Source organism: Hemicordylus capensis, chromosome 2 (assembly GCF_027244095.1).
Source record: "Hemicordylus capensis ecotype Gifberg chromosome 2, rHemCap1.1.pri, whole genome shotgun sequence".
Classification (NCBI taxonomy): Eukaryota; Metazoa; Chordata; class Lepidosauria; order Squamata; family Cordylidae; genus Hemicordylus; species Hemicordylus capensis.
The window spans coordinates 418,641,420-418,661,072 of NC_069658.1; the positions used below are offsets into that span (position 1 = coordinate 418,641,420).

Consider the following 19,653-nt stretch of genomic DNA (forward strand, 5'->3'; position numbering starts at 1 on the left):
CAGTATTGAACAGTATTCAGTTAAGAAGTGGCAGAATTATCCCCTCTCCCCTCTACTTTTCAAATGGCATGTGATAAAAGGTTACCCGTGTATTTCAGGCCAACTGACTGGTTCTAAATACTTGGAGGCTTATTTATACGCTAAACCTGTATTTGTTGCAAACCACTTAACTCTTTTATCTCCTTTTTCCTTAAACAGGTTTGTGGTCCAAAGTGTCAACTGGCCTCAATGGATATCATAATAATTGGGGAACATCATGATATGATTTCCCTTGTCAAAACTCTCTCTTTTTTTATATAAAACAATACAGTATACAGAGCATGGTTGTCATCTGAGATTTCAATAGAGAGAGAGAGAATGAGATTTCAGTGGCCAGATCAAGATTCTCAACCATGTTTTAATATATTTGTGTGTGTGTGTGTGTGTGTGTGTGTGTGTGTGTGTGTATATATCTGGATAAAGGACAACATCAAGACTAAATTAGAGATGACTACATCCCACTGAAATAAATGGGATTTAAATTAGTCATTACTAATCTAATTGATTTCAGTGGTGCTTATCATGGCTAAGTAGACTGAATGATGTCCAGTGTATTTTAGAAAAAATATTTGGTGTGTTTTCTTTCAATATTTCATGACAACTCTTGCCATATTATCAACACAGGACAATCACTTTTTTCTGATGCCAAAGGATTTGTTCCTTTGACATTTATACATAGTACATTGGCCAGGCTTCCACAAACCTACTTAGAATGGGGTGGGGTGGGTCTTTAATAAATATGAGAAGTGTGCTAAACACCAGATTCTCCAAACACGTCAGCCTATTAACCCTCATTATTTAACCTAATTTCTTCTCTTAGGCAAAAGCATGGTGAATGTTGGTAGGATTTACTGAATTGGGAACAACTTTGTATTTTGGAGATGGAAAGGGTCAAGAGAGACCTGTTTCTCAGATGGTCTGCCCAACCATCCCACTATTGGCCATCTCATGGCACTTCCAGCCAGTTCTGAGTCTCTTGGTGGAGCCCTCCTTCTGGACATAGGTAGCTGTTTGCTAAGGCAGCACTATGATGTCATATGAGCATTCTATAAGGAGAAGGGCAATCTACTGACATCATAGTCAACAATATTGTTCTGAGGCTGCCTAGCCTCAGCCTTGTGGGTGCAGAAATGGGTGCTAGGTGCAACAAACTACAGTACTTTCTGCATATTAATGTATATAGCTTTTATACTGCTTAGCTTTGGCAGTGCTGTGGCAGCATCAAGCTCTGCTTTTCTTGAAACATCCTAGTGTGGTGTTTGCAGATCAGAACAGAGAGCTGAATTGTGATTTGGCTCAATGAGTATGACTGCCAGCTCTGACTGAAGCTATTCCTGGAGATCCCTCCCCCAATATTTTTCAGGATATTAAGCCATTAAAATCTCCAGGACTGCTTTCATCAGTCTCCTGAAGATGGATTGAGATCCCTGGAGGTTTGGCAGCCCTGTGAGTGAGGTACCATCAGCAATTCTTCAAAAACAAAGTGAACACAATACCTAAAGGATTCAAACATACAACTGTGGTTTTCAGTGACATGGGCAAGGGAAGCTGATCAGAAGGTGATAATAAAATTTTACCAGGTGTTGATAAAATAGTACCCATGAACAATAAGCTGGGCTAAGCAGTAGAGATGTAAAACCTAAAACTTATGCTTTCTCCAGCCCACACAGTTAATCTTTCTCATCTTGCTGACAACAAATTAATAAAGAAGCAATATTAAAAATAACTTTAAATAATGAATTAATGTATGGAAGACAGAAAGCAGAGCTAAATAAGGCTGGAGCCAAATAGTAGCCTGACTGCAATTCTGTAGATTTGTATAAAGAAGTAAGCCCCACTGAATACAGTGGGATTATTTCTGAATACATACTGCATAGGGATATGCTAACAGGTTGGATTTGAACAGGTTCAGCTCGAAGGTTTGAACTTGAACCAAACAGGACATTGAATTGGCAATGCCGGTCTGAGTTAAAACCAAACAGAGCCTGGTTCTATTTGAACCAGTTAGAACTGGTTCAAAGGTTTGAGCCTCCAAAATGGTTGGGGTAGTAGGCACCCATGGGTGCCAACTACCACCAAAACCCCAAAGCAATCGGATACTCCTGTGATTTTTAATGATTTTTTGAAGATTTTTCAATATTATGCATTTTCCTATAGGCTATAATGGGGAGCCCACTATTCCCTATGCAGAGCACCTAGGGGCACAAAACCTACCAAACCCCAAAGCAATTGGACACTCCTGCAATTTTTAATGATTTTTTTGGGGGGGGAGATTTTTCAGTGTTTTGCATTTTCCTCATAGGGAATAATGGTGATTTGAGGATGCCCCAACTGCCCCGCCCCCCAGGGGATACCTGGGCACCAAAGTGGGTTTGGGTGCAAGGCAGGTGTAGTCATAACTCCCCGAGAGCCCCAAGCCAGTGGGGCTCATGGTTTTAGCCTGTTTCAATGCAATGAATAGGAATCCCTCCCCCATTCAGAAAAAGAACAGTGTGTGACCCTAATTGCTGTGAACTCTTGAGTTCACAGAGAGTTCACAGCAATTAAAGAGTTCAGGTCACACTGTTGTTTTTCTGAGGGTGTGGCTGCAGCATTCCTCCTTGCAGCCCGGTTCAATATCACCACGCAAATGGCCAACATGCTGACTGGCTTGAATGCCTACATTTTGAACCAACTCAGCACTCCAGAAAGGAGCACCAAACCAGTTTCATGCACATCCATACATTTGGAACTTTTTATTTTATTTTATTTATATTTAATAAATATGTGTACCACCCCACTACTGAAGTCTCTAGGTGGTTTACAGCATAAAACAAACCAAAGATATAACAAACCAAGAATTTAACAGTTAAAACTTATAAAAACCAGATTAAAATATACATAAAAACACCACCTAACTAAAAAGCTTGGCTGACAGCCACAACACTAAACAGCTTGGCTGTTCTGTCAAAGTGGTTTCCCACTCTGCAGGCTGAAGTGGAGCAATACATCCACCTACCTCATTCTGCTTCATGTGCAGACCCAGTCTCATACAGTGAGGGAAATAAGTATTTGATCCCCTGCTGATTTTGTCCATTTGCCCTCTGACACAGAAATGACCAGGCTATAATTGGAATGGTAGGTTTATTGTAGCTGTGAGAGACAGAATAACAACAAACAAACCCTCAAAAGCCCAGTGCCCAAAAGTCAGCAATGGATTTGCATTGTAGTGAGGGAAATAAGTATTTGATCCCCTATCAACCAGCAAGATTTCAGGCTTCCAGGTGTCTTTTCACTATATGCAGGTAACGAGCTGAGATGAGGAACACCCTCTGTAAGGGAGTGCTCCTAATCCCAGCTTGTTACAGTACCTGTATAAAAGACACCTGTCCATAGAAGCAAGCAATCACTCAGCTTCCAAACTCACCACCATGCCCAAGACCAAAGAGCTGTCAAAGGATGTCAGGGACAAGGTTGTAGACCTGCACAAGGCTGGACTGGGCTACAAGACTATTGCCAAGCAGCTTGGTGAGAAGGTGACTACAGTTGGCACGATAACTCACAAATGGAAGAAACACAAAACAACTGTCAATCTCCCTCGGTCTGGGGCTCCATGCAAGATCTCACCTCGTGGAGTTGCAATGATCATGAGAACGGTGACAAAGCAGCCCAGAACTACACGGGGGTACTTGTCAATGATCTCAGGACAGCTGGAACCATAGTCACCAAGAAAACAATTGGTAACACACTACGCCGTGAAGGACTGAAATCTTGCAGTGCCCGCAAGGTCCCCCTGCTCAAGGCAGCACATGTACAGGCCCGTCTGCAGTTTGCCAATGCACATCTGAATGATCCAGAGGAGAACTGGGCGAAAGTGTTGTGGTCAGATGAGACCAAAATCGAGCTCTTTGGCATCAACTCAACTCGCCGTGTGTGGAGGAGGAGGAATGCTGCCTATGAGCCCAAGAACACCACCCCCACCGTCAAACATGGAGGTGGACACATTATGCTTTGGGGGTGTTTTTCTGCTAAGGGGACAGGACACCTTCACCGCATCGAAGGGACGATGGACGGGACCATGTACCGTCAGATCTTGGGTGAGCACCTCCTTCCCTCAGCCAGGGCATTGAGAATGGGTTGTGGATGGGTATTCCAGCATGACAATGACCCAAAACACACAGCCAAGGCAACAAAGGAGTGGCTCAAGAAGAAGCACATGAAGGTCTTGGAGTGGCCCAGCCAGTCTCCAGACCTTAATCCCATAGAAAATCTGTGGAGGGAGCTGAAGGTTCAGGATGCCAAACATCAGCCTCGAAACCTTTCTGACTTGGAGAGGATCTGCAAAGAGGAGTGGGACAACATCCCTCCTGGGTTGTGTGCAAACCTGGTGGCCAACTACAAGAAACGTCTGACCTCTGTGATTGCCAACAAGGGTTTTGCCACCAAGTACTAAGACATCTTTTGTGAAGGGATCGAATACTTATTTCCCTCACTACAATGCAAATCCATCGCTGACTTTTGGGCACTGGGCTTTTGAGGGTTTGTTTGTTGTTATTCTGTCTCTCACAGCTACAATAAACCTACCATTCTAATTATAGCCTGGTCATTTCTGTGTCAGAGGGCAACGGACAAAATCAGCAGGGGATCAAATACTTATTTCCCTCACTGTACATGCCACGGGGCAGGGCAGGACCTTATGCTGTTATAGGAGATAGACAGGGAGTGTGACTCTTGATCCTCCTGGACCGCTCAGCTGCTTTTGATACCATTGACCATGGTATCCTGGGACGTCTCTCTAGGTTGGGACTTGGGGGCATGGTTAAATGGTGGCTCCGTTCCTGCCTAGTGGGTCGTACTCAGAAGGAGGTGCTGAGGGATGCCTGCTCCACCCTTTGGCCTATGGGGTGCCACAAGGATCTATACTGTCCCCCATGCTGTTTAACATTTACATGAAACCTCCTGGGAGAGGTCATCCGTAAGTGTGGGCTGCGGTGCCATCAATATGCTGATGATACCCAGCTCTACCTATCTTTTAAGTCCGCAGACACCAGGGAGGCAGTGGATGCTCTGAACCGGGGCTTGGAAGCTGTTCTGGACTGGATGGGGGCAAACAAGCTGAAACTCAATCCAGATAAGACGGAAGTGCTCTGGTTTGGTAGAACTGATCATCCGAGTAAGGAGGTAAATTTGGTCTTGGAAGGGGTCACGCTCCTTCTGAAAGACAAAGTCCGCAGCTTGTGGGTGCTTCTGGACCCAACATTGTCCTTGGAGGAGCAGGTGGCGGCGGACCAGCAATGTGCAGAAGCACCTTTTACCAACTACGGCTGGTACGCCAGCTGCAACCCTATTTGGAGAAGTTGGACCTGACCTCAGTCATTCATGCATTGGTAACATCCGGATTGGACTACTGCAATGCACTCTACATGGGGCTGCCCTTGAAGACTGTTCGGAAGCTTCAGCTGGTTCAGAATGCTGCCACAAGGATGCTCGTGGGTGCAAGTCACTTCACTAGTGTTACACCCATCCTGCATCAGCTTCATTGGCTACCGGTCTGCTTCCAGGCTAGATTCAAGCTGCTGGTATTGACCTTTAAAGCCCTACACAGCTTGGGGCTGGGGTATCTGTTGGACCACAATCGCCCATATGAATCTGCCAGGGCCTTCCGCTCATCATCTCAAGCCCTGCTTATGACCCCGCCACTAACAGACATCCAACTGGCGGGGACTAGAGACAGGGCCTTTTGGGTTGTGGCCCCTCGGCTTGGAACGCCCTCCCTGAAGAGCTTCGCCGTGCTCCCTCCCTCACTGTTCTTAAAAGACATCTCAAAACGCACCTTTTTAAGGAGGCTTTTTACTGCTCCATTATTGTTTTGTTATATCTGGTAGGTTCTTTAGCTTTTTATAATTTTCAGTTTTAATTTGAACCTAATAATTGTGGTTTTTAATCTGACTTTTTAAAAAAAGTTAATTTTATTACTTTTATTGTATCTGTGTCTATCTTATTGTTGTGAGCCACCCCGAGCAGCAGTGCACTGGAGGGGTGGGGTATAAATATTTTAAATAAATAATAAATAAATAGGAGGGAAAGTATACAGGCAAAAGAGCTTTGGAGCTCATAGACTAAGCTTTGGAGCCCTAGATAAAGTACTTCTTTCTCCAACCCCCCTCCCCCTGGTTTGAGGGCTGACCTTCCCACATGTTGGTTTGTACTAACCAGCCATATCTGCAGGCCTCTAATTCCCAGATAATTACATCTCAGCAGGAGCCTCAGATTTACTGGGCCCCACTTTGCAACTTAGTTAGTTAATGAAGTGCCAGTTGTGGAGTTAAGTCTGGACATGTTTTGTTTTGTTTTTGAAACACCATTATTTCATAAAAGCTGATTAATATTCCTTAAAAAATAAATAAACTAGGCTATTGTTACCTGTGAATCTAAGCATTTCATATGGATCTATATGTATTGATCCTAGGGTATATAGTTAATGGAGAACTGAGCTCTTGCTACACCTTTTTGATGGTAGCTGAAGAGAGCAAGAGTCCCCTCCATCTTGTATTCCTGAATGTATGTCAGTGGGAAAGAATCTGCTTAGTATGCTTTGGTTCTCATACTCTGTGCCTCGCAGACCTTGTAACTTGCAACGTAGTATGTATTCTCTATGCCTTGCTTTGTTCTGGCCTACTGGTCAGGAGAGGTGATGATGCTGGTATCTGAACTGCCTCCTCGAAAGCTGCATAAGCACTCCTTTAACAATAGTAGTATTGTAAGCCTGTTGGCCTAATATGGAGTTGTACTGCCGGACTACCTGGCTGGCTTGTTGTGAATGATGATGTATTCAGATGTATCAATCCTCTATAATAAAATGGTTAGGTGTAATCCCGTGTCTGCCCGTGTCTTTCTCGGCCGTTCTGGGCATGCACGGAGTGCATGCCCAGAACGTCTGAGAAAGATACGGCCACAGAGACACGGCGGCCATGTTGGGGCCAGGAGGAGAATGGGGCTGGGAGGAGAGTGCGGGCGAGGCAGCGGCGGCGGAGCGACTGGCCCCGATGGCGGCCACGGGAGTGCAGGCGAGGCGGCGGCGGAGCCTCGGTGGGGCGACTGGCCCCGATGGTGGCGGCGTTGGGCGGGTGAAGGAAGATCGGATCCCTCCTCTCAGCAACGGGTCAGAGGGAAGAGGAAGCATCGCTCCTCCTGAGCGAACTCCCCCAAGTCTCTCCCTCCCGGTCCCTGCCCCAGCCTTCTCGGAATCAAGAACGTGGACCTTGCTGACCCAAGCGAGCTAGAAATCCACCATCTTAGGTCTGTCTTGTCTTTGGGAGCTATCCCCTAGATGGCCACTTCTTTAACTCTGCAGAATTCAATAAAGCTTCTTTGAACTATAAAGTTTTCTCCTCCTTGGTACGTACAAAATTGGCTATCGTCTACCAAGTAGATAGTAACCCGTTGGTTAACACTATCTTCTATATCCAATGTCAAGTGCATTTGTTTCAATCTCTTTATGTTTGAGTAATTAGAAAACGTTTGGGATTTCAAAGGGTCCTTTCTTTTGGCATTCTCACAAAGCACAGTGACTCAAAACAAACCGTAATTATGAAAAGTTACACCCTATCCTTACAGTTGTTAGTTCTCCTGGAAAAGAGACCTCATTTTCTAAGAAGATATTTTTTAAAAAGTTATTATGATTAAATCCAGGCAGTGCCTTTATTAGAACTGGCAATCAATGTCTTGAGAAATTAAAGACTGGCTCTTTGCTTTCACACAGATTTTTTATGCTGCCTGCTACACCCTGCTGGGAGTTTCCCACTCCGAACATCCTAAACTACTAACGGAAGAGCAAAGACCTCCATTTTTAAAGTGTTGTGCAATGAGGGCTGCTCAGCCGTTTGGAGAGGAGAAGCCTCATGAGATTTCATAAGAGAAGCTATGAAAACTCTAAATTAGCCTCTTTCCCAGCTGCTGCAATTGGGCTGAATCAATTTGTTTTGGATCTATTACACTAGAAACCACAATGTGTAAGGTGAGCTTCACAGGGCATTAAGGTCAGGCAACTGCCAGGGCCAAGACTAGCAAAGGGCCCACCACAGCCACCATTCTCATGTTTGCACCCAGCACTCAGGAAAGTCGGACAGAATTGCTTGCTTGCCCTGCCTAGTCTTCCCAGTTAAAGATGCCTCTGAGCAGGCCTTCCCCACTCGAAGGTGACTTGTACTGACTCAGACCATTGGCCCATCTAGCACAATACTGTCTACATTACCGCTTAACCAAAAATGCTCTTAGAAACACAATCCAAAGATGGTGAAGGGTTTTGGAAAGAAACAGTAATTTCAGGAGGCAGGAGAAAGTATATAGACGTGCTTGTGAACATTCGAGAGGGACAGCTTACTATTGTTTGGTGGTGACGGTGGCAATAAGGGTCTTTTTTAAAAAAAAACACTTATGCCATGTCTCTGGGGGCAGCAGTGAAAGCACTAAATATGATGTAGTGTAATTCTGAGGGGAATTCTTCAGGGGGAGGGGGGAGAGTGGCTGCCAGCAAGATAAGAAATGCCTCAGAGTTTTGTCAGCACCCCTCTCCCACTCTGGATCTTTAACCACCATTGTAACCAAGAGAAACTATCATGTTTGCCACCAGGGGCATAGCTATAATTGAGCAAAAGAGTTCAAAGAACACGGGCCCCCAACTCCTGAGGGCCCTCCAGTTCCACCTCTCCCTATTTCCTTCATTATCTCCCTCACTCTGGGGAGCCGCCAGAGAGGGGGCTGAACATGGGCCCCCCTCCCCCCTAGCTAGGACCCTGTTTGCCACCGCTTCACTTTGCCTCCCCTCCCCTTTCATCACTCCCTCAACTCCTGTTTAGTGCTTACCAGGCAGGATCAGGGGATGCTTTCATTTATTTATTTTAGTTTCTGACAGCAAGGGAGCAGTAATTGCTGTGACACGGCTTCACTTTTTACAAGATTTCTGGAACATTTTTCTTTTTTGCATTGTTTTGAACCCCTATACCTGGCCCCAAGTCCCCAGACCTAGATCCAGAAGTAGGGATTGCTGATGGACACTCTGCCCAGTGCTGCCCTGGAATAGGGGTGTGGACAACCGGGCCGGTTCGGCGGCTCAGTCGTGAACTGAACCCCGGTTTGGTCCGTGATCGAACTGCACCGAGCCTTGTTTGATGTGAACCAGTTCAACATGGCGGGGGGAGTGGCGAGAAAGGTTTTTTCATGCTCTTATTGGATCCTCATTGCTTGCCACTCCTCGCCACTTGCTGCCCACCTGTACAGCCCAATTGCCGCCTCCAGAATAGTCATTTAAACAGGCTGCAGCCATCCCAGGGCCACGCAGGCAGCCTCTAAGTTGGGCTGCCTTTGTACACAGTTTGGAAACTGCAACTGTGGCAGAACGCAACAGCCAGGTTGGTCTCCGAGGCTACCCATAAAGACCACATTCTTCCTATTTTAAAAGAACTACACTGGCTGCCAATTATTTTCTGGGCAAAATACGAAGTGCTGGTTATTACCTATAAAGCCCTGAGTGGCTTGGGCCCAGGGTATTGAAGAGAGTGCCTTCTTCCTCATGAACCCTGCCCCCTATTAAGATCATTTGAGGTCTGGTTGCAGCTGCCACCAGCCCGTTTCGTGGCAACTCCAAACCAGGCCTTCTCTAGGGTTGCCCCGCAGCCTTGCAACACAGTCCCAAATGAAATCAGAATGTCCTCATCTCTGGTTGTTTTTAAACAACTTTTCAAAACATACCAGTTGTATCAGGCTTTTCGTTCATGATGTTTTAAAGTTTTATTTATGGCAATTTTAATCTGTTTTATATGATTTTTAAGTTTTAGTTGCTGTTTGGTTAGCTTGTAAACTGCCCTAAGATTTTATATAGGGAGGTATATAAATGCGACAAATAAATACATAAATAAAAGTGCTCCACCACTGTGCTTTAGCCCAAGAACATACAAAATCCTAGTACTGACACAGTGCAGCCTAGCAAAATTTCCCTTTTGGTATCTCTAGCAGAAGAGCTAGCAAGCAATCTCAAGATTTGCCATACTGGATAGCAAACAATCTCAAGAACTGCTGTTCTGAATAAAAAGCACTGTAGTCCAGTATTCTGTCTTGAGTGTAGGCGGGCCAGATATCACACAGCCATAGCCACAGGGGATAGAAGGAAAAGGTTTGTTCCTTTCAAAGTTTCCACAGGTTCCCTCTCTGAAAGTAAAACGCTAATTTTTTTAAATTGCCTGATTGTTTTACTTATAAAGACAAAAGGGGAAAACATGTCCAGACGGTGTTCTGGCTAACTGCTCTGCAAGAAATAATTCTGCTTTCTCCTAGCAACTTGGCCAGTGAATGCCAGATAACTCCACTGGCAAGCACTTGTTATTTATATTAATTGTATTAATATTATTTAATATATTAACTTAAGTCAGATTGTTTTTTTCTATTTTGCCCTGATTTATCATGGGCCTCTAAGTACAACTTTAGGCCACTCGACTCCCACAAAATTTCTGGTTACAGGCCTGCATGGGACAAGTGAAATCCCCCATTGCTTGTCCCCAGTATCTGATCATCAGAGGGTTGGTGCCTCATTGACAGAATGATCTTCCATGAATGTATTTAATCTTATTTTATTATTATTAAAGCCATGCATGCCATTACAAAATCATTGGCAATTGCAGTGAAAACTCATGCATCATAAACCACTGCCACAATTTAAGTTGCATGATTAACAGCCAACCTCAACATATGTGCACAAAAGACTCCTACCTTCTCATTCAACAGGTTTTGGGTGTGCAGTTTGGAGCCTGATTGTGGTGCTCTAAACAGAGCACCGCAATACAGAGAGGCCAAAACATGAAGAGGCCAAATACAGAGAGGCCAAAACATGAACAACTCTCTTTTTAAGAATGTATTACAGACAGGATGTGTGAGGCCACATTTTAATGACATGGTATGAAAAATGGTGTGTTACTTAGAACAAGTGTGGTATCACCTTCATTACCCCTGCTAACTTGGCAAAGAGGCACCTTTTAATATGGTGATTCTCTTTATTTAGCAGGGGGAGAATAACTGGCCCTGTCCACCCCCAGCACAGTACTTCCAGTGACTGTTGCGGGTGTCTATCTTATGTTTCTTTTTAGATTGTGAGCCCTTTGGGGACAGGGATCCATTTTGTTTGTCTTATTTATTTGTTATTTCTCTGTGTGAACCGCCCTGAGCCATTTTGGGAAGGGTGGTATAGAAATTGAATGAATGAATATTATACATGTGGCTCTCTGTGTTATTGGGAACATCAGTGTGGTGTGGTGGTTCAACATGGATTGTTCAAATCCCATTCAGCCCTGGAGCTCCCTGGTTGATTCTGGGCCCCTTCCTATTCGCAATCTCATGGACCTCACAGAGATGCTGTGGGGGTAACATGAAGGGGTGAGAGAGCCACAGAGTGCAACCCTGAGCACTTTGGAAGAAGGGTGGGATAAAAATCAAATAAATCACACAGGAAGATGTTGGCTGACATTCTGCCGAGGAATGGGAGCAGTTCTGAGCTGCCCACACTGCTGCAGGCTCTTAAGGAACTGCACTCAGCCTTGCACTAGAGGGCAAGAAGAATGCCAATGCATCAAGCAGTACACTGTACTTCAGGAGTGCTACTTTCATTACTTCCAATCTAAGTAGCATTCCTAAAGTGTAAGTGCGCTACTTTAAGCATCTGTGCTCTTGGGCAAGACCGCCAGCAGTTCCTTAGGTACCTGCAGCAATGCAAGTGGCTCCAACATGTTATGCTGCAGAACATGAAGTGTCCGTGCAAAAAAAGAAAGAAAGAAAAAAAGAGGATGCTAATAAACAAGTCTCATACAGGTATACTCATCAGATACCCAGAACTGGTTGCAGCACCCCATTAAGTGTCCAATCACGGCAAACCTGGGTTTACTGCCATATAATGTGTGAAATGGCCCTGAGCAGCTCTGTGTGTTATGCAACAATTCTGTGTGTAGAACACACGTGTTTCCTGCAACAGATGAAGCAACAGATACACAGCCTCAAGAACATAAGAACAGCCCTGTTGGATCAGGCCCGGGGCCTATCTAGTCCAGCATCCTGTTTTACACAGTGGCCCACCATATGCCTCTGAGAATCCCACAGGCAAGAGGTGAGGGCATGCCCTCTCTCTTGCTGTTGCTCCCCTGCCACTGGTATTGAGAGGCATTGTGCCTGGGGCTGGAGGTGGCCTATAGACGCCAGACTAGTAGCCATTGATAGACCTATCCTCCATGACTGTGTCTAAGTCCCTTTTAAAGCCATCCAAGCTAGTGGCCATCAGCACATCCTGTGGCAGAGAATTCCATAGATTAATTATGCGCTGTGTGAAAAAGTACTTCCTCTTGCCGGTCCTACATTTCCTGACCTTCGGTTTCATGGGATAACCCCTGGTTCTATTATAAGAGAGGGAGAAAAAGTTCTCTCTGTCCACTCTCTCCACTCCATGCATTTTATAGACCTTGATCATGTCTCCCCTTAGTCATCTCTTTTCCAAAGTAAAGAGCCCCAGATGCTGTAGCCTTACCTCATGAGGAAAGTGCTCCCCTGATCATCTTGGCTGCCCTCTTCTGCACCTTTTCCAGTTCTACAACATCCTTTTAAAGATATGGTGATACGCAGTACTCCAGATGTGGCCACACCATAGATTTGTATAAGGGCATTATAATATTAGCATTTTTATTTCCAGTCCCCTTCCTAATGATCCCCTAGCATGGAACTCCCCTTTAATCAGAGCTCTTAGGTGCACCGACTTGGATATACGGTTAAATGGGCATTGTATAAGAGTATGCTCACTATTTTTTATTATTATTATTATTATTACATTTATATCCCGCTCTTCCTCAGAGCCCAGAGCGGTGTACTACATACTTGAGTTTCTCTTTCACAACAACCCTGTTGTGAAAGTTAGGCTGAGAGAGAAGTGACTGGCCCAGAGTCACCCAGCTAGTATTATGGCTGAATGGGGATTTGAACTCTGGTCTTCCCGGTCCTAGTCCAGCACTCTAACCACTACACCACACTGGATACAGCAGTTAATTCTTGGTACTGGAACTGAGGGCCTCTTTGCACATTATATTTTTCAAACGTATATCTTAGGGCCAAATGATCTGAGATTTAAACATGTCATTTGCCCTTCTAATATTTTTTTGGAGGAGGCAAAGATTTATAACTTCTTTATGGAGAATTTTAATCAAGTCTAGGACATGGAGAGAAAGGATCCAGTCTGAAGGGCCACTTGCAGTTTACTAAGGGGCTGGTGGTGGAAGGGCAAATAACATACTTAAAGTCACGCCAAATTATGTGTTATGATGTTTAACAGGTACAGCTAAATTTTATAATTGTGCTTGTGACAAACAGATAATGGAAAACTTACGTATTGTATAAGGTTTAGCTGTGACTCTAGCTCTATTCAGACATTAAGCTGTATGTGTGCTCAGGTGTCTGTACACAGGTACATGTTTATGCGAGAACATAACATACTTTCATTTTAAAAGTGAATCTGAGTACAGGTCCCTCAAAGGCAGGGTACAGATAGAAAGGGTACAGCTGTATGCGCACTGAACATAATGCGTGAATGAATGTACATGTGTACAGATTGATGTGTGTACATTGTACACAGACTGTACGTGCGTTGAACATAATGTGTGATTAGGTCTTCTCTTTCAACTTTAAGTGAACACTTGGGGGGCAAATCCAGGTTTGCTTGCCATGCAATTTGGAAAACCGCCATACAGCCGGAATATAGTGCATTCCCAGGCTTTTAGATGCAGAACTGTAGCTACCTAGAGATAAACACAGCAGTGCCCTGACAGTAATCAAGAGAAATCCAAGCCAATGTGTACACAGTTCCAGTAGAATTGTTTTTTGTTATTTAACCAAAGCAGAGACTCGGCTTTGAAAATGTCTGGATAGGAGACTGTGTGGAAAACCCATAGAAGGAAACTGCTCTGAACCTTCAGAGAGAAGAGTGCAGTATTACCATCAGTCATACAGGGTTTTCCAGTTGTGCAGAGTTCTTCACATACAATATCTTAGTCATCTTTACAATAGTCCTGTAAGGCAGGCCAAATTATGCTCATATTATAGATACAAGAGCAGATCATGATCTAAATATTAAATTAATTTGTAATGTATACTCTGATATAAATACAAGTATCTCTCTATTTATCAGGGGGAGAGCAACTGGCCCTATCCACCCCCACCCCAGCACAGCATTCCTCCCCTGTCTGTTGCTGGTGTCTGTCTTATGTTTCTTTTAAATATTGTGAGCCTTTTGGGGACAGGGAGCAGTGGTCCCTCTAATTTTTTTCATTTCTGTGCGGAATGAGTTTTGTTCTGGGCAGCAGTATTAAGGCAATGTGTGTGCACATGCATTCAGAATGGGGCCTTCCTGATTCAACCTGAGCAGGATCTAAAATGAACTGAGCGGACATCCAAAAATTGTGAGCGCTCACATGCGCGAACACCTTAGAGGGAACAGTGACAGGGAGCCTATCTATCTATCTTTCTATCTATCTAGATGTAAACCGCTTTGGGAACTTTTATTGAAAAGCGGTATATAAATTTTCTTCATATTCGTATCAATATAGATCTGCCAACAAAAATTCCTAGGAATTTACATGAATCCTATACATAGACATAGACATGGGATGATCCAGCGTCTATGTAATTCACTGTGAATCCATGACCAGTCATGGTGGTTTCCAATTGCACATGCTACAAATAATATTGCGCGGGAGGAAAGCAATGGGAAGGCACTCCTGAATTCTACCATGAAAACCACATGGCTCTGTGGTCACCAGGAGTCGACACCGACTCGACCGCACAATCTTTCCTTTCTTTTTCTAAAAGGAAGTGAATTTGGAGTAGGATGTTGTCATACGTGAAACAGCCTGACCCCCTCCTGGGGGAAAAGGCAGTTCTGAACCTTTCTGTTTAAATCAGAGTCTGTCTACTTTTGATCCGAAAACGCTCTTGCTCGAGAAACTCATCCAGAGACGTTCTTCCTTTAATCTTGTGAAATTGTCTCCGATCCCTTGACTTTTTGAAAGAAAGAAAAAAGCTCAGCACTTTGTGTACAGTCCCTTGCTCCCCTCTCTCTTCTCTGAGCGCTCGGCAAGTGTCTATTCAGTTCCAGAGTGGCTGAGCGAAGGTAAGGAGCGCGCACGGCGGGTTGGACTCCTGGGTTTGATTTAAAGGGAGCGCTTGGTGGCACTTTCCGGGGAGCGTTTATGTATTTATTTAAAAAAGGAGCTGTTTCTGCTCCAGCTTTTGGGTCTCCCCGGAGCAGCTGGGGAAGAGCCTGACGAGCGATTATGAAGGACGAAGGTCTGCAAAACATATGCAAAACAGCGAAAGGGTATTATTGGTTGATCGCAGTCGAAACTTTGAAAGTGGGGTCGTTCTTCCTTTGTTTCTCAAGCGAATTAGACAGAACTTCGATCTAGCGTGCTCGGCTATTAAACAGAGAAGTACCGAAGGTTCTCCTTTCATTCCCCGCTACCCATCAGACTAATATTTTCCTGCTTGTTATGTTACCAGTTCATGCTGTGGTGCCGTAACAGAAAATGTGAAGTTTATTGTGGCTCTCTCCACTAAACAGCTTGTGATTTAAAAAAAAAAAAAAACCTAGAGGGTTTTTTCCCCTTGTTTAAAAATGGACAGTTCGCGTTTCTCTCTAGGAAGTTTTTAGATTGAGTGGGTTTTTTCATTTCATTTCATTTCCTTTAGTTCCAAGTCCTGCTGCACGCTGTCCTATAGGACTAGAAACCTGCGATTTTATTCACACTTAGGATAAGCTCTGTTGAAGATAGTGGAACTCACTTCAGAGTAAACCGGCACAGTATCATGCTCTAAGACTGGAGCTCGCTTATTGGAATTGTCATCATTCTTCCTTAACGCTGAAACGGCACTAACCTCGATTTTAAGAATCGTTTCTCTCCTCCAGGGTAATGGGGCGCAAGAATTCCCAAGTGGAAAGCTTCACTTCCCTGTGAATTCCCATGATAATCTTATGCTGGAACCGAAATCTCTGTCTGTAGCCTAGCACTTGCTGATTGTTATATACAAGCGCTGTTTTTGCTGTTCTAAAGTGGAAAATATGGGTCGAGAGAATATTTTTGAGATCAGGGAAAAGTTATTGGGGAGGGCATGAAGTGTGTGTGTGTGTGTGTGTGTGAGAGAGAGAGAGAGAGAGAGAGAGAATGCACACGACTGGGGTTTACAAAGGATCAGTACATTAGCTCTTTTTGTGGTTTGACTCCAGACATCAAATACTCCTAAATGGCTCCAGGAGAAAAAAAAATAGGGTGGGCAAAGAAGAAGCAAGGTAGAAAAGGAGAGGAGGGAAGCTCTTTCTTGCACACAGCAATCTTCTTACACAGAAACAAGCATATTATTTTGACTGTTTTGTGTTGTTCAGATAGGATTGGAAGATGGGTGTGCAGGCAATGTGTCCCCTTTTGCTGGTATCACTTTTGCAAACTTTTCCTGTAGAGCTGCAGTCTTATGCATGCTGTCTTAGAAATAAGTCTTATTGAACTTGGGGCTTACTTGTGAGTAACATACAAAAGATCAGCTCACTATTGATGCTGAAAAATATTGCCAGCAAGATTTTTTTTCCCCTGCCAGTTATTACTAATACTTGAAGAGGAGCCAGGCCTTGTGCCTTCCTGGAAGTCTCGCCCTCTTGCCCTTCTGTTTAATTCCTGTTGTGTGGAGTTTTGCTGTTCACGAATGAGAGGTTTTATTCTTCATATGGTCAGAGGCACTTTTATTTGTACTTCACATGGCTAAGTCCCAGCCTGAAAACAGGTTCTGGGGTTGAGCACTGTTGAATCCTTGCACAAACTGGACTTTGATTGCTGCTGCTACTACCGCTCAAAATTGTGTAACCCCTGCAGATAGTTGCATCTGGAAGACCTGCAGTTTTAATTTAGATGGACCAGTGAAATATAGGGGAGTCTGCATTTGAGAATGGGTATTGGGTTTGGTTGAAGAAAACAAGGAGACGGTGGAAGAGGGGAGTCAGTAAGATAAAGGAAGGGTAGATCTGGAAAGAGCCCGAAGATAAATGATGGGGAGAGGTAAGTGTGGAAGGTCAAATAGTAGAGCTGTTGTTTCCCTACACTATTTTCTCACTGCATTCTATATTCACAGGTTTTGCAGGTTTCTGTAGTGCTTCAAAAGCCTGCTTGACCGGAGAGGATCATAGGGAAGACATATATGCATCGTGCACGTTCACAATTGTGCCATTTTCCGCATTCTTTTAAAAAGCTATTAGTCTGCCTCCAGCCTTGAGTTTTTTAAAAAAAGGTCCTAAAGATGACGTGAAATAGGTTAGACACAGAATGAGATAGGGGTGTTCTTATAATGCAGAGAATTGTGGCAGAAGGACTAAGGGAAGTCTGTGGAAGTGAAAGAAGTCTGAGTCTGAGCCTATGTTTTCTCAGAGACGATGAGTCTTCTTGATATTAATGGAGAGTCATTTAAAGTAGATATGCTTAGGATTGCAGTCTCCGTTATGTTGCAAACATCACAGTAATATGCACATTAATATATTCTCCCCCTCCCTCTCCGCTTGATCACACTTCCTTTAAGAAACCTGAGGTTGGCCCATTTGGAATTTCCATCGAGTTACTGATCTGGTCCATACATCCATAGCTTCAAGAATATGTTAACATCAGATGCATCCAGACAATTTGCTTGGTCAGGGAGGGCTGTACAACTTTGGCCCTCCAGCTGTTGTTGGACAACAACTTCCATCTTCCCCAGACACAGTGTCCAGTAATCAGGGATGATGGGTGTTGTAGTCCAGCATTTGCAGGAGGGCCAAAGTTGTGGAGCTCTACACAAGGCTCATCTAGTCTAGAACATCCTGTCCCCTAGTTTGCATAAGCATGTTTGCATACACTCTCTATAACTTTATTCTAAGGGACGCTAAGCCTGCACTTTCCAAGTGTATCTGGATTTGGCACTAGACTTGCCCAGTGAGCAGTTTCACCTACAGATTTAGCATTATAGAGCTGTATCAGATGTTGAGGTCTGTGTAAGTAAGACCATTGAAAAGAGGCACCAGGCACCATAGATTTCCACATTGGAGTGATAGGGCTGTAGCTTTGAGGAAGAGCACATGTTTTACATCCAGAAAGTTCCAGGTTCTGTGTCTGGCATCTCCAGGCAGGACTTGGAAAGCTTCCTGTCTGGAACCTTGAAGAGCCACTCAGTTTAGACAGTTTTGTGCCAGATGTGTCTGACTCTTATAAGGCAGCTTCTTATCTCTACCTACATACATTGATCCTGTCTGATTATCTCCAGTCTGCTCTGCAGTACAGGGATTGCGACAGCCCTTCTAGGGCCTGTAAGTGCTGGGCCTTCTGGATCATCATGCCTGATTGCCTGCCCCCAGAGCAGACCTTGGAGATGATGCATGCAGAAGTATGCACTGGGGTTAATTTCTAAAGCAAATAGGCCGGGCCTCCCTGACAAAACTGTCAGGTCTTAATCCAGCTGTCAGGTCTTAATCCAGCTAAGATTAAGCACTTTTAGATCTCAATGATAATGCAAACTGAACTGGAAAAGAGGAGAGAGAGAGACCCCCTTCCAGTTTCCTTTGGGAGCTTACTGTAATTGCAGCACACATTACACCACCACTGGATTTTGAAGAAAGAATTTTGGAGCCAGAGAAAAAAAAATAATCTGACCATGACTGAAAGGGCTAGTAGCTAGAGGGGCTTGGAATGACTTCACAACTTGCCATTCTATGAAAGAAATGTTGAGAGTGGGAGAAGGGCTTTTTCAAGAATGTGGTGAAATGAGTTCTGGGATTATATAAGCTTTTCTTTGCTCTCAAGACTAGTTTAGAAGAAACTTGGATTTGTCAAAGGATCCCCATCAGTCTAACAACTGACATGTGCTTTTGTTTCTTCTTCAACCGTTCATCACCTATAACAGTGTGTTAGATTTGGTCTGGAACGGAAAGACAAATGTAAAAACAATTTATCTGCACTTTGCCTTTAGGCTAGTCAGTTGCATCTCTCCATGTGGTTCTCATTTTTGTAGACTGAACATTTAGAGACACTCTCTAAAGTGTCTCTAAGTCAGGCTTTTTTTAAAGGTACAAAGATCTTTGCTGTTTCTGCCTATCTTTCAATTTCCACTACATATGGTTGGCATATTGTGCTATTACTTCGCTTTGTAATGTTAATTCATTTGTTGGACTTGCAAGGGAGAACGGATGGGCGGGAGGAGGCAGTATCTACCTGCACCTGCCAATGTTCCCCTCCAAATGCCTTCCAGACTGTTTTTTAACACTCCCCCCACCCAACAATTTGGGCTCTAAAACCAGTTCAGCTGGGGTGGGAATTGTATCTACAGGGAAAACCCAATGGGCACAGGAAGCGTTAAGCACCACCCATTGATTCTTCTCTGCAAATTCTCCCAGACTTGGCAATCCCATTAAGTAGGGGGCACACATTTGGAAGAGAGGTGTTTGCCAGTACAACATGTCATTCTACCCTGGTCACAGTGTAGTGAATTAGATAGTTTTGGAGATGGACTGGGAAAACCTGGGTTCAGATCCCCACTTGGTCACAGAGC

The 19,653-nt window shown here is 44.2% G+C and overlaps 1 protein-coding gene across 7 annotated transcripts in view; it reads left to right on the forward strand.

Annotated features, from left to right (window-relative positions):
* Window positions 1–19,653, forward strand: part of TMEM100 (transmembrane protein 100) — a 307,881-nt gene that overhangs the window by 275,907 nt on the left and 12,321 nt on the right. For 2 of the 7 annotated variants that reach the window (XM_053301942.1, XM_053301935.1), the window contains exon 1: window positions 14,914–15,208. The exons of 2 other annotated variants lie outside the window; for them this stretch is intronic. The gene's annotated coding sequence lies outside the window, so the exon portion shown is untranslated. Of the gene's footprint in view, window positions 1–14,908; window positions 15,209–15,515; window positions 15,537–16,777; window positions 17,142–19,653 lie in introns of those variants that run through there. 3 more of the 7 variants (XM_053301943.1, XM_053301940.1, XM_053301938.1) reach the window with 3 other exon arrangements.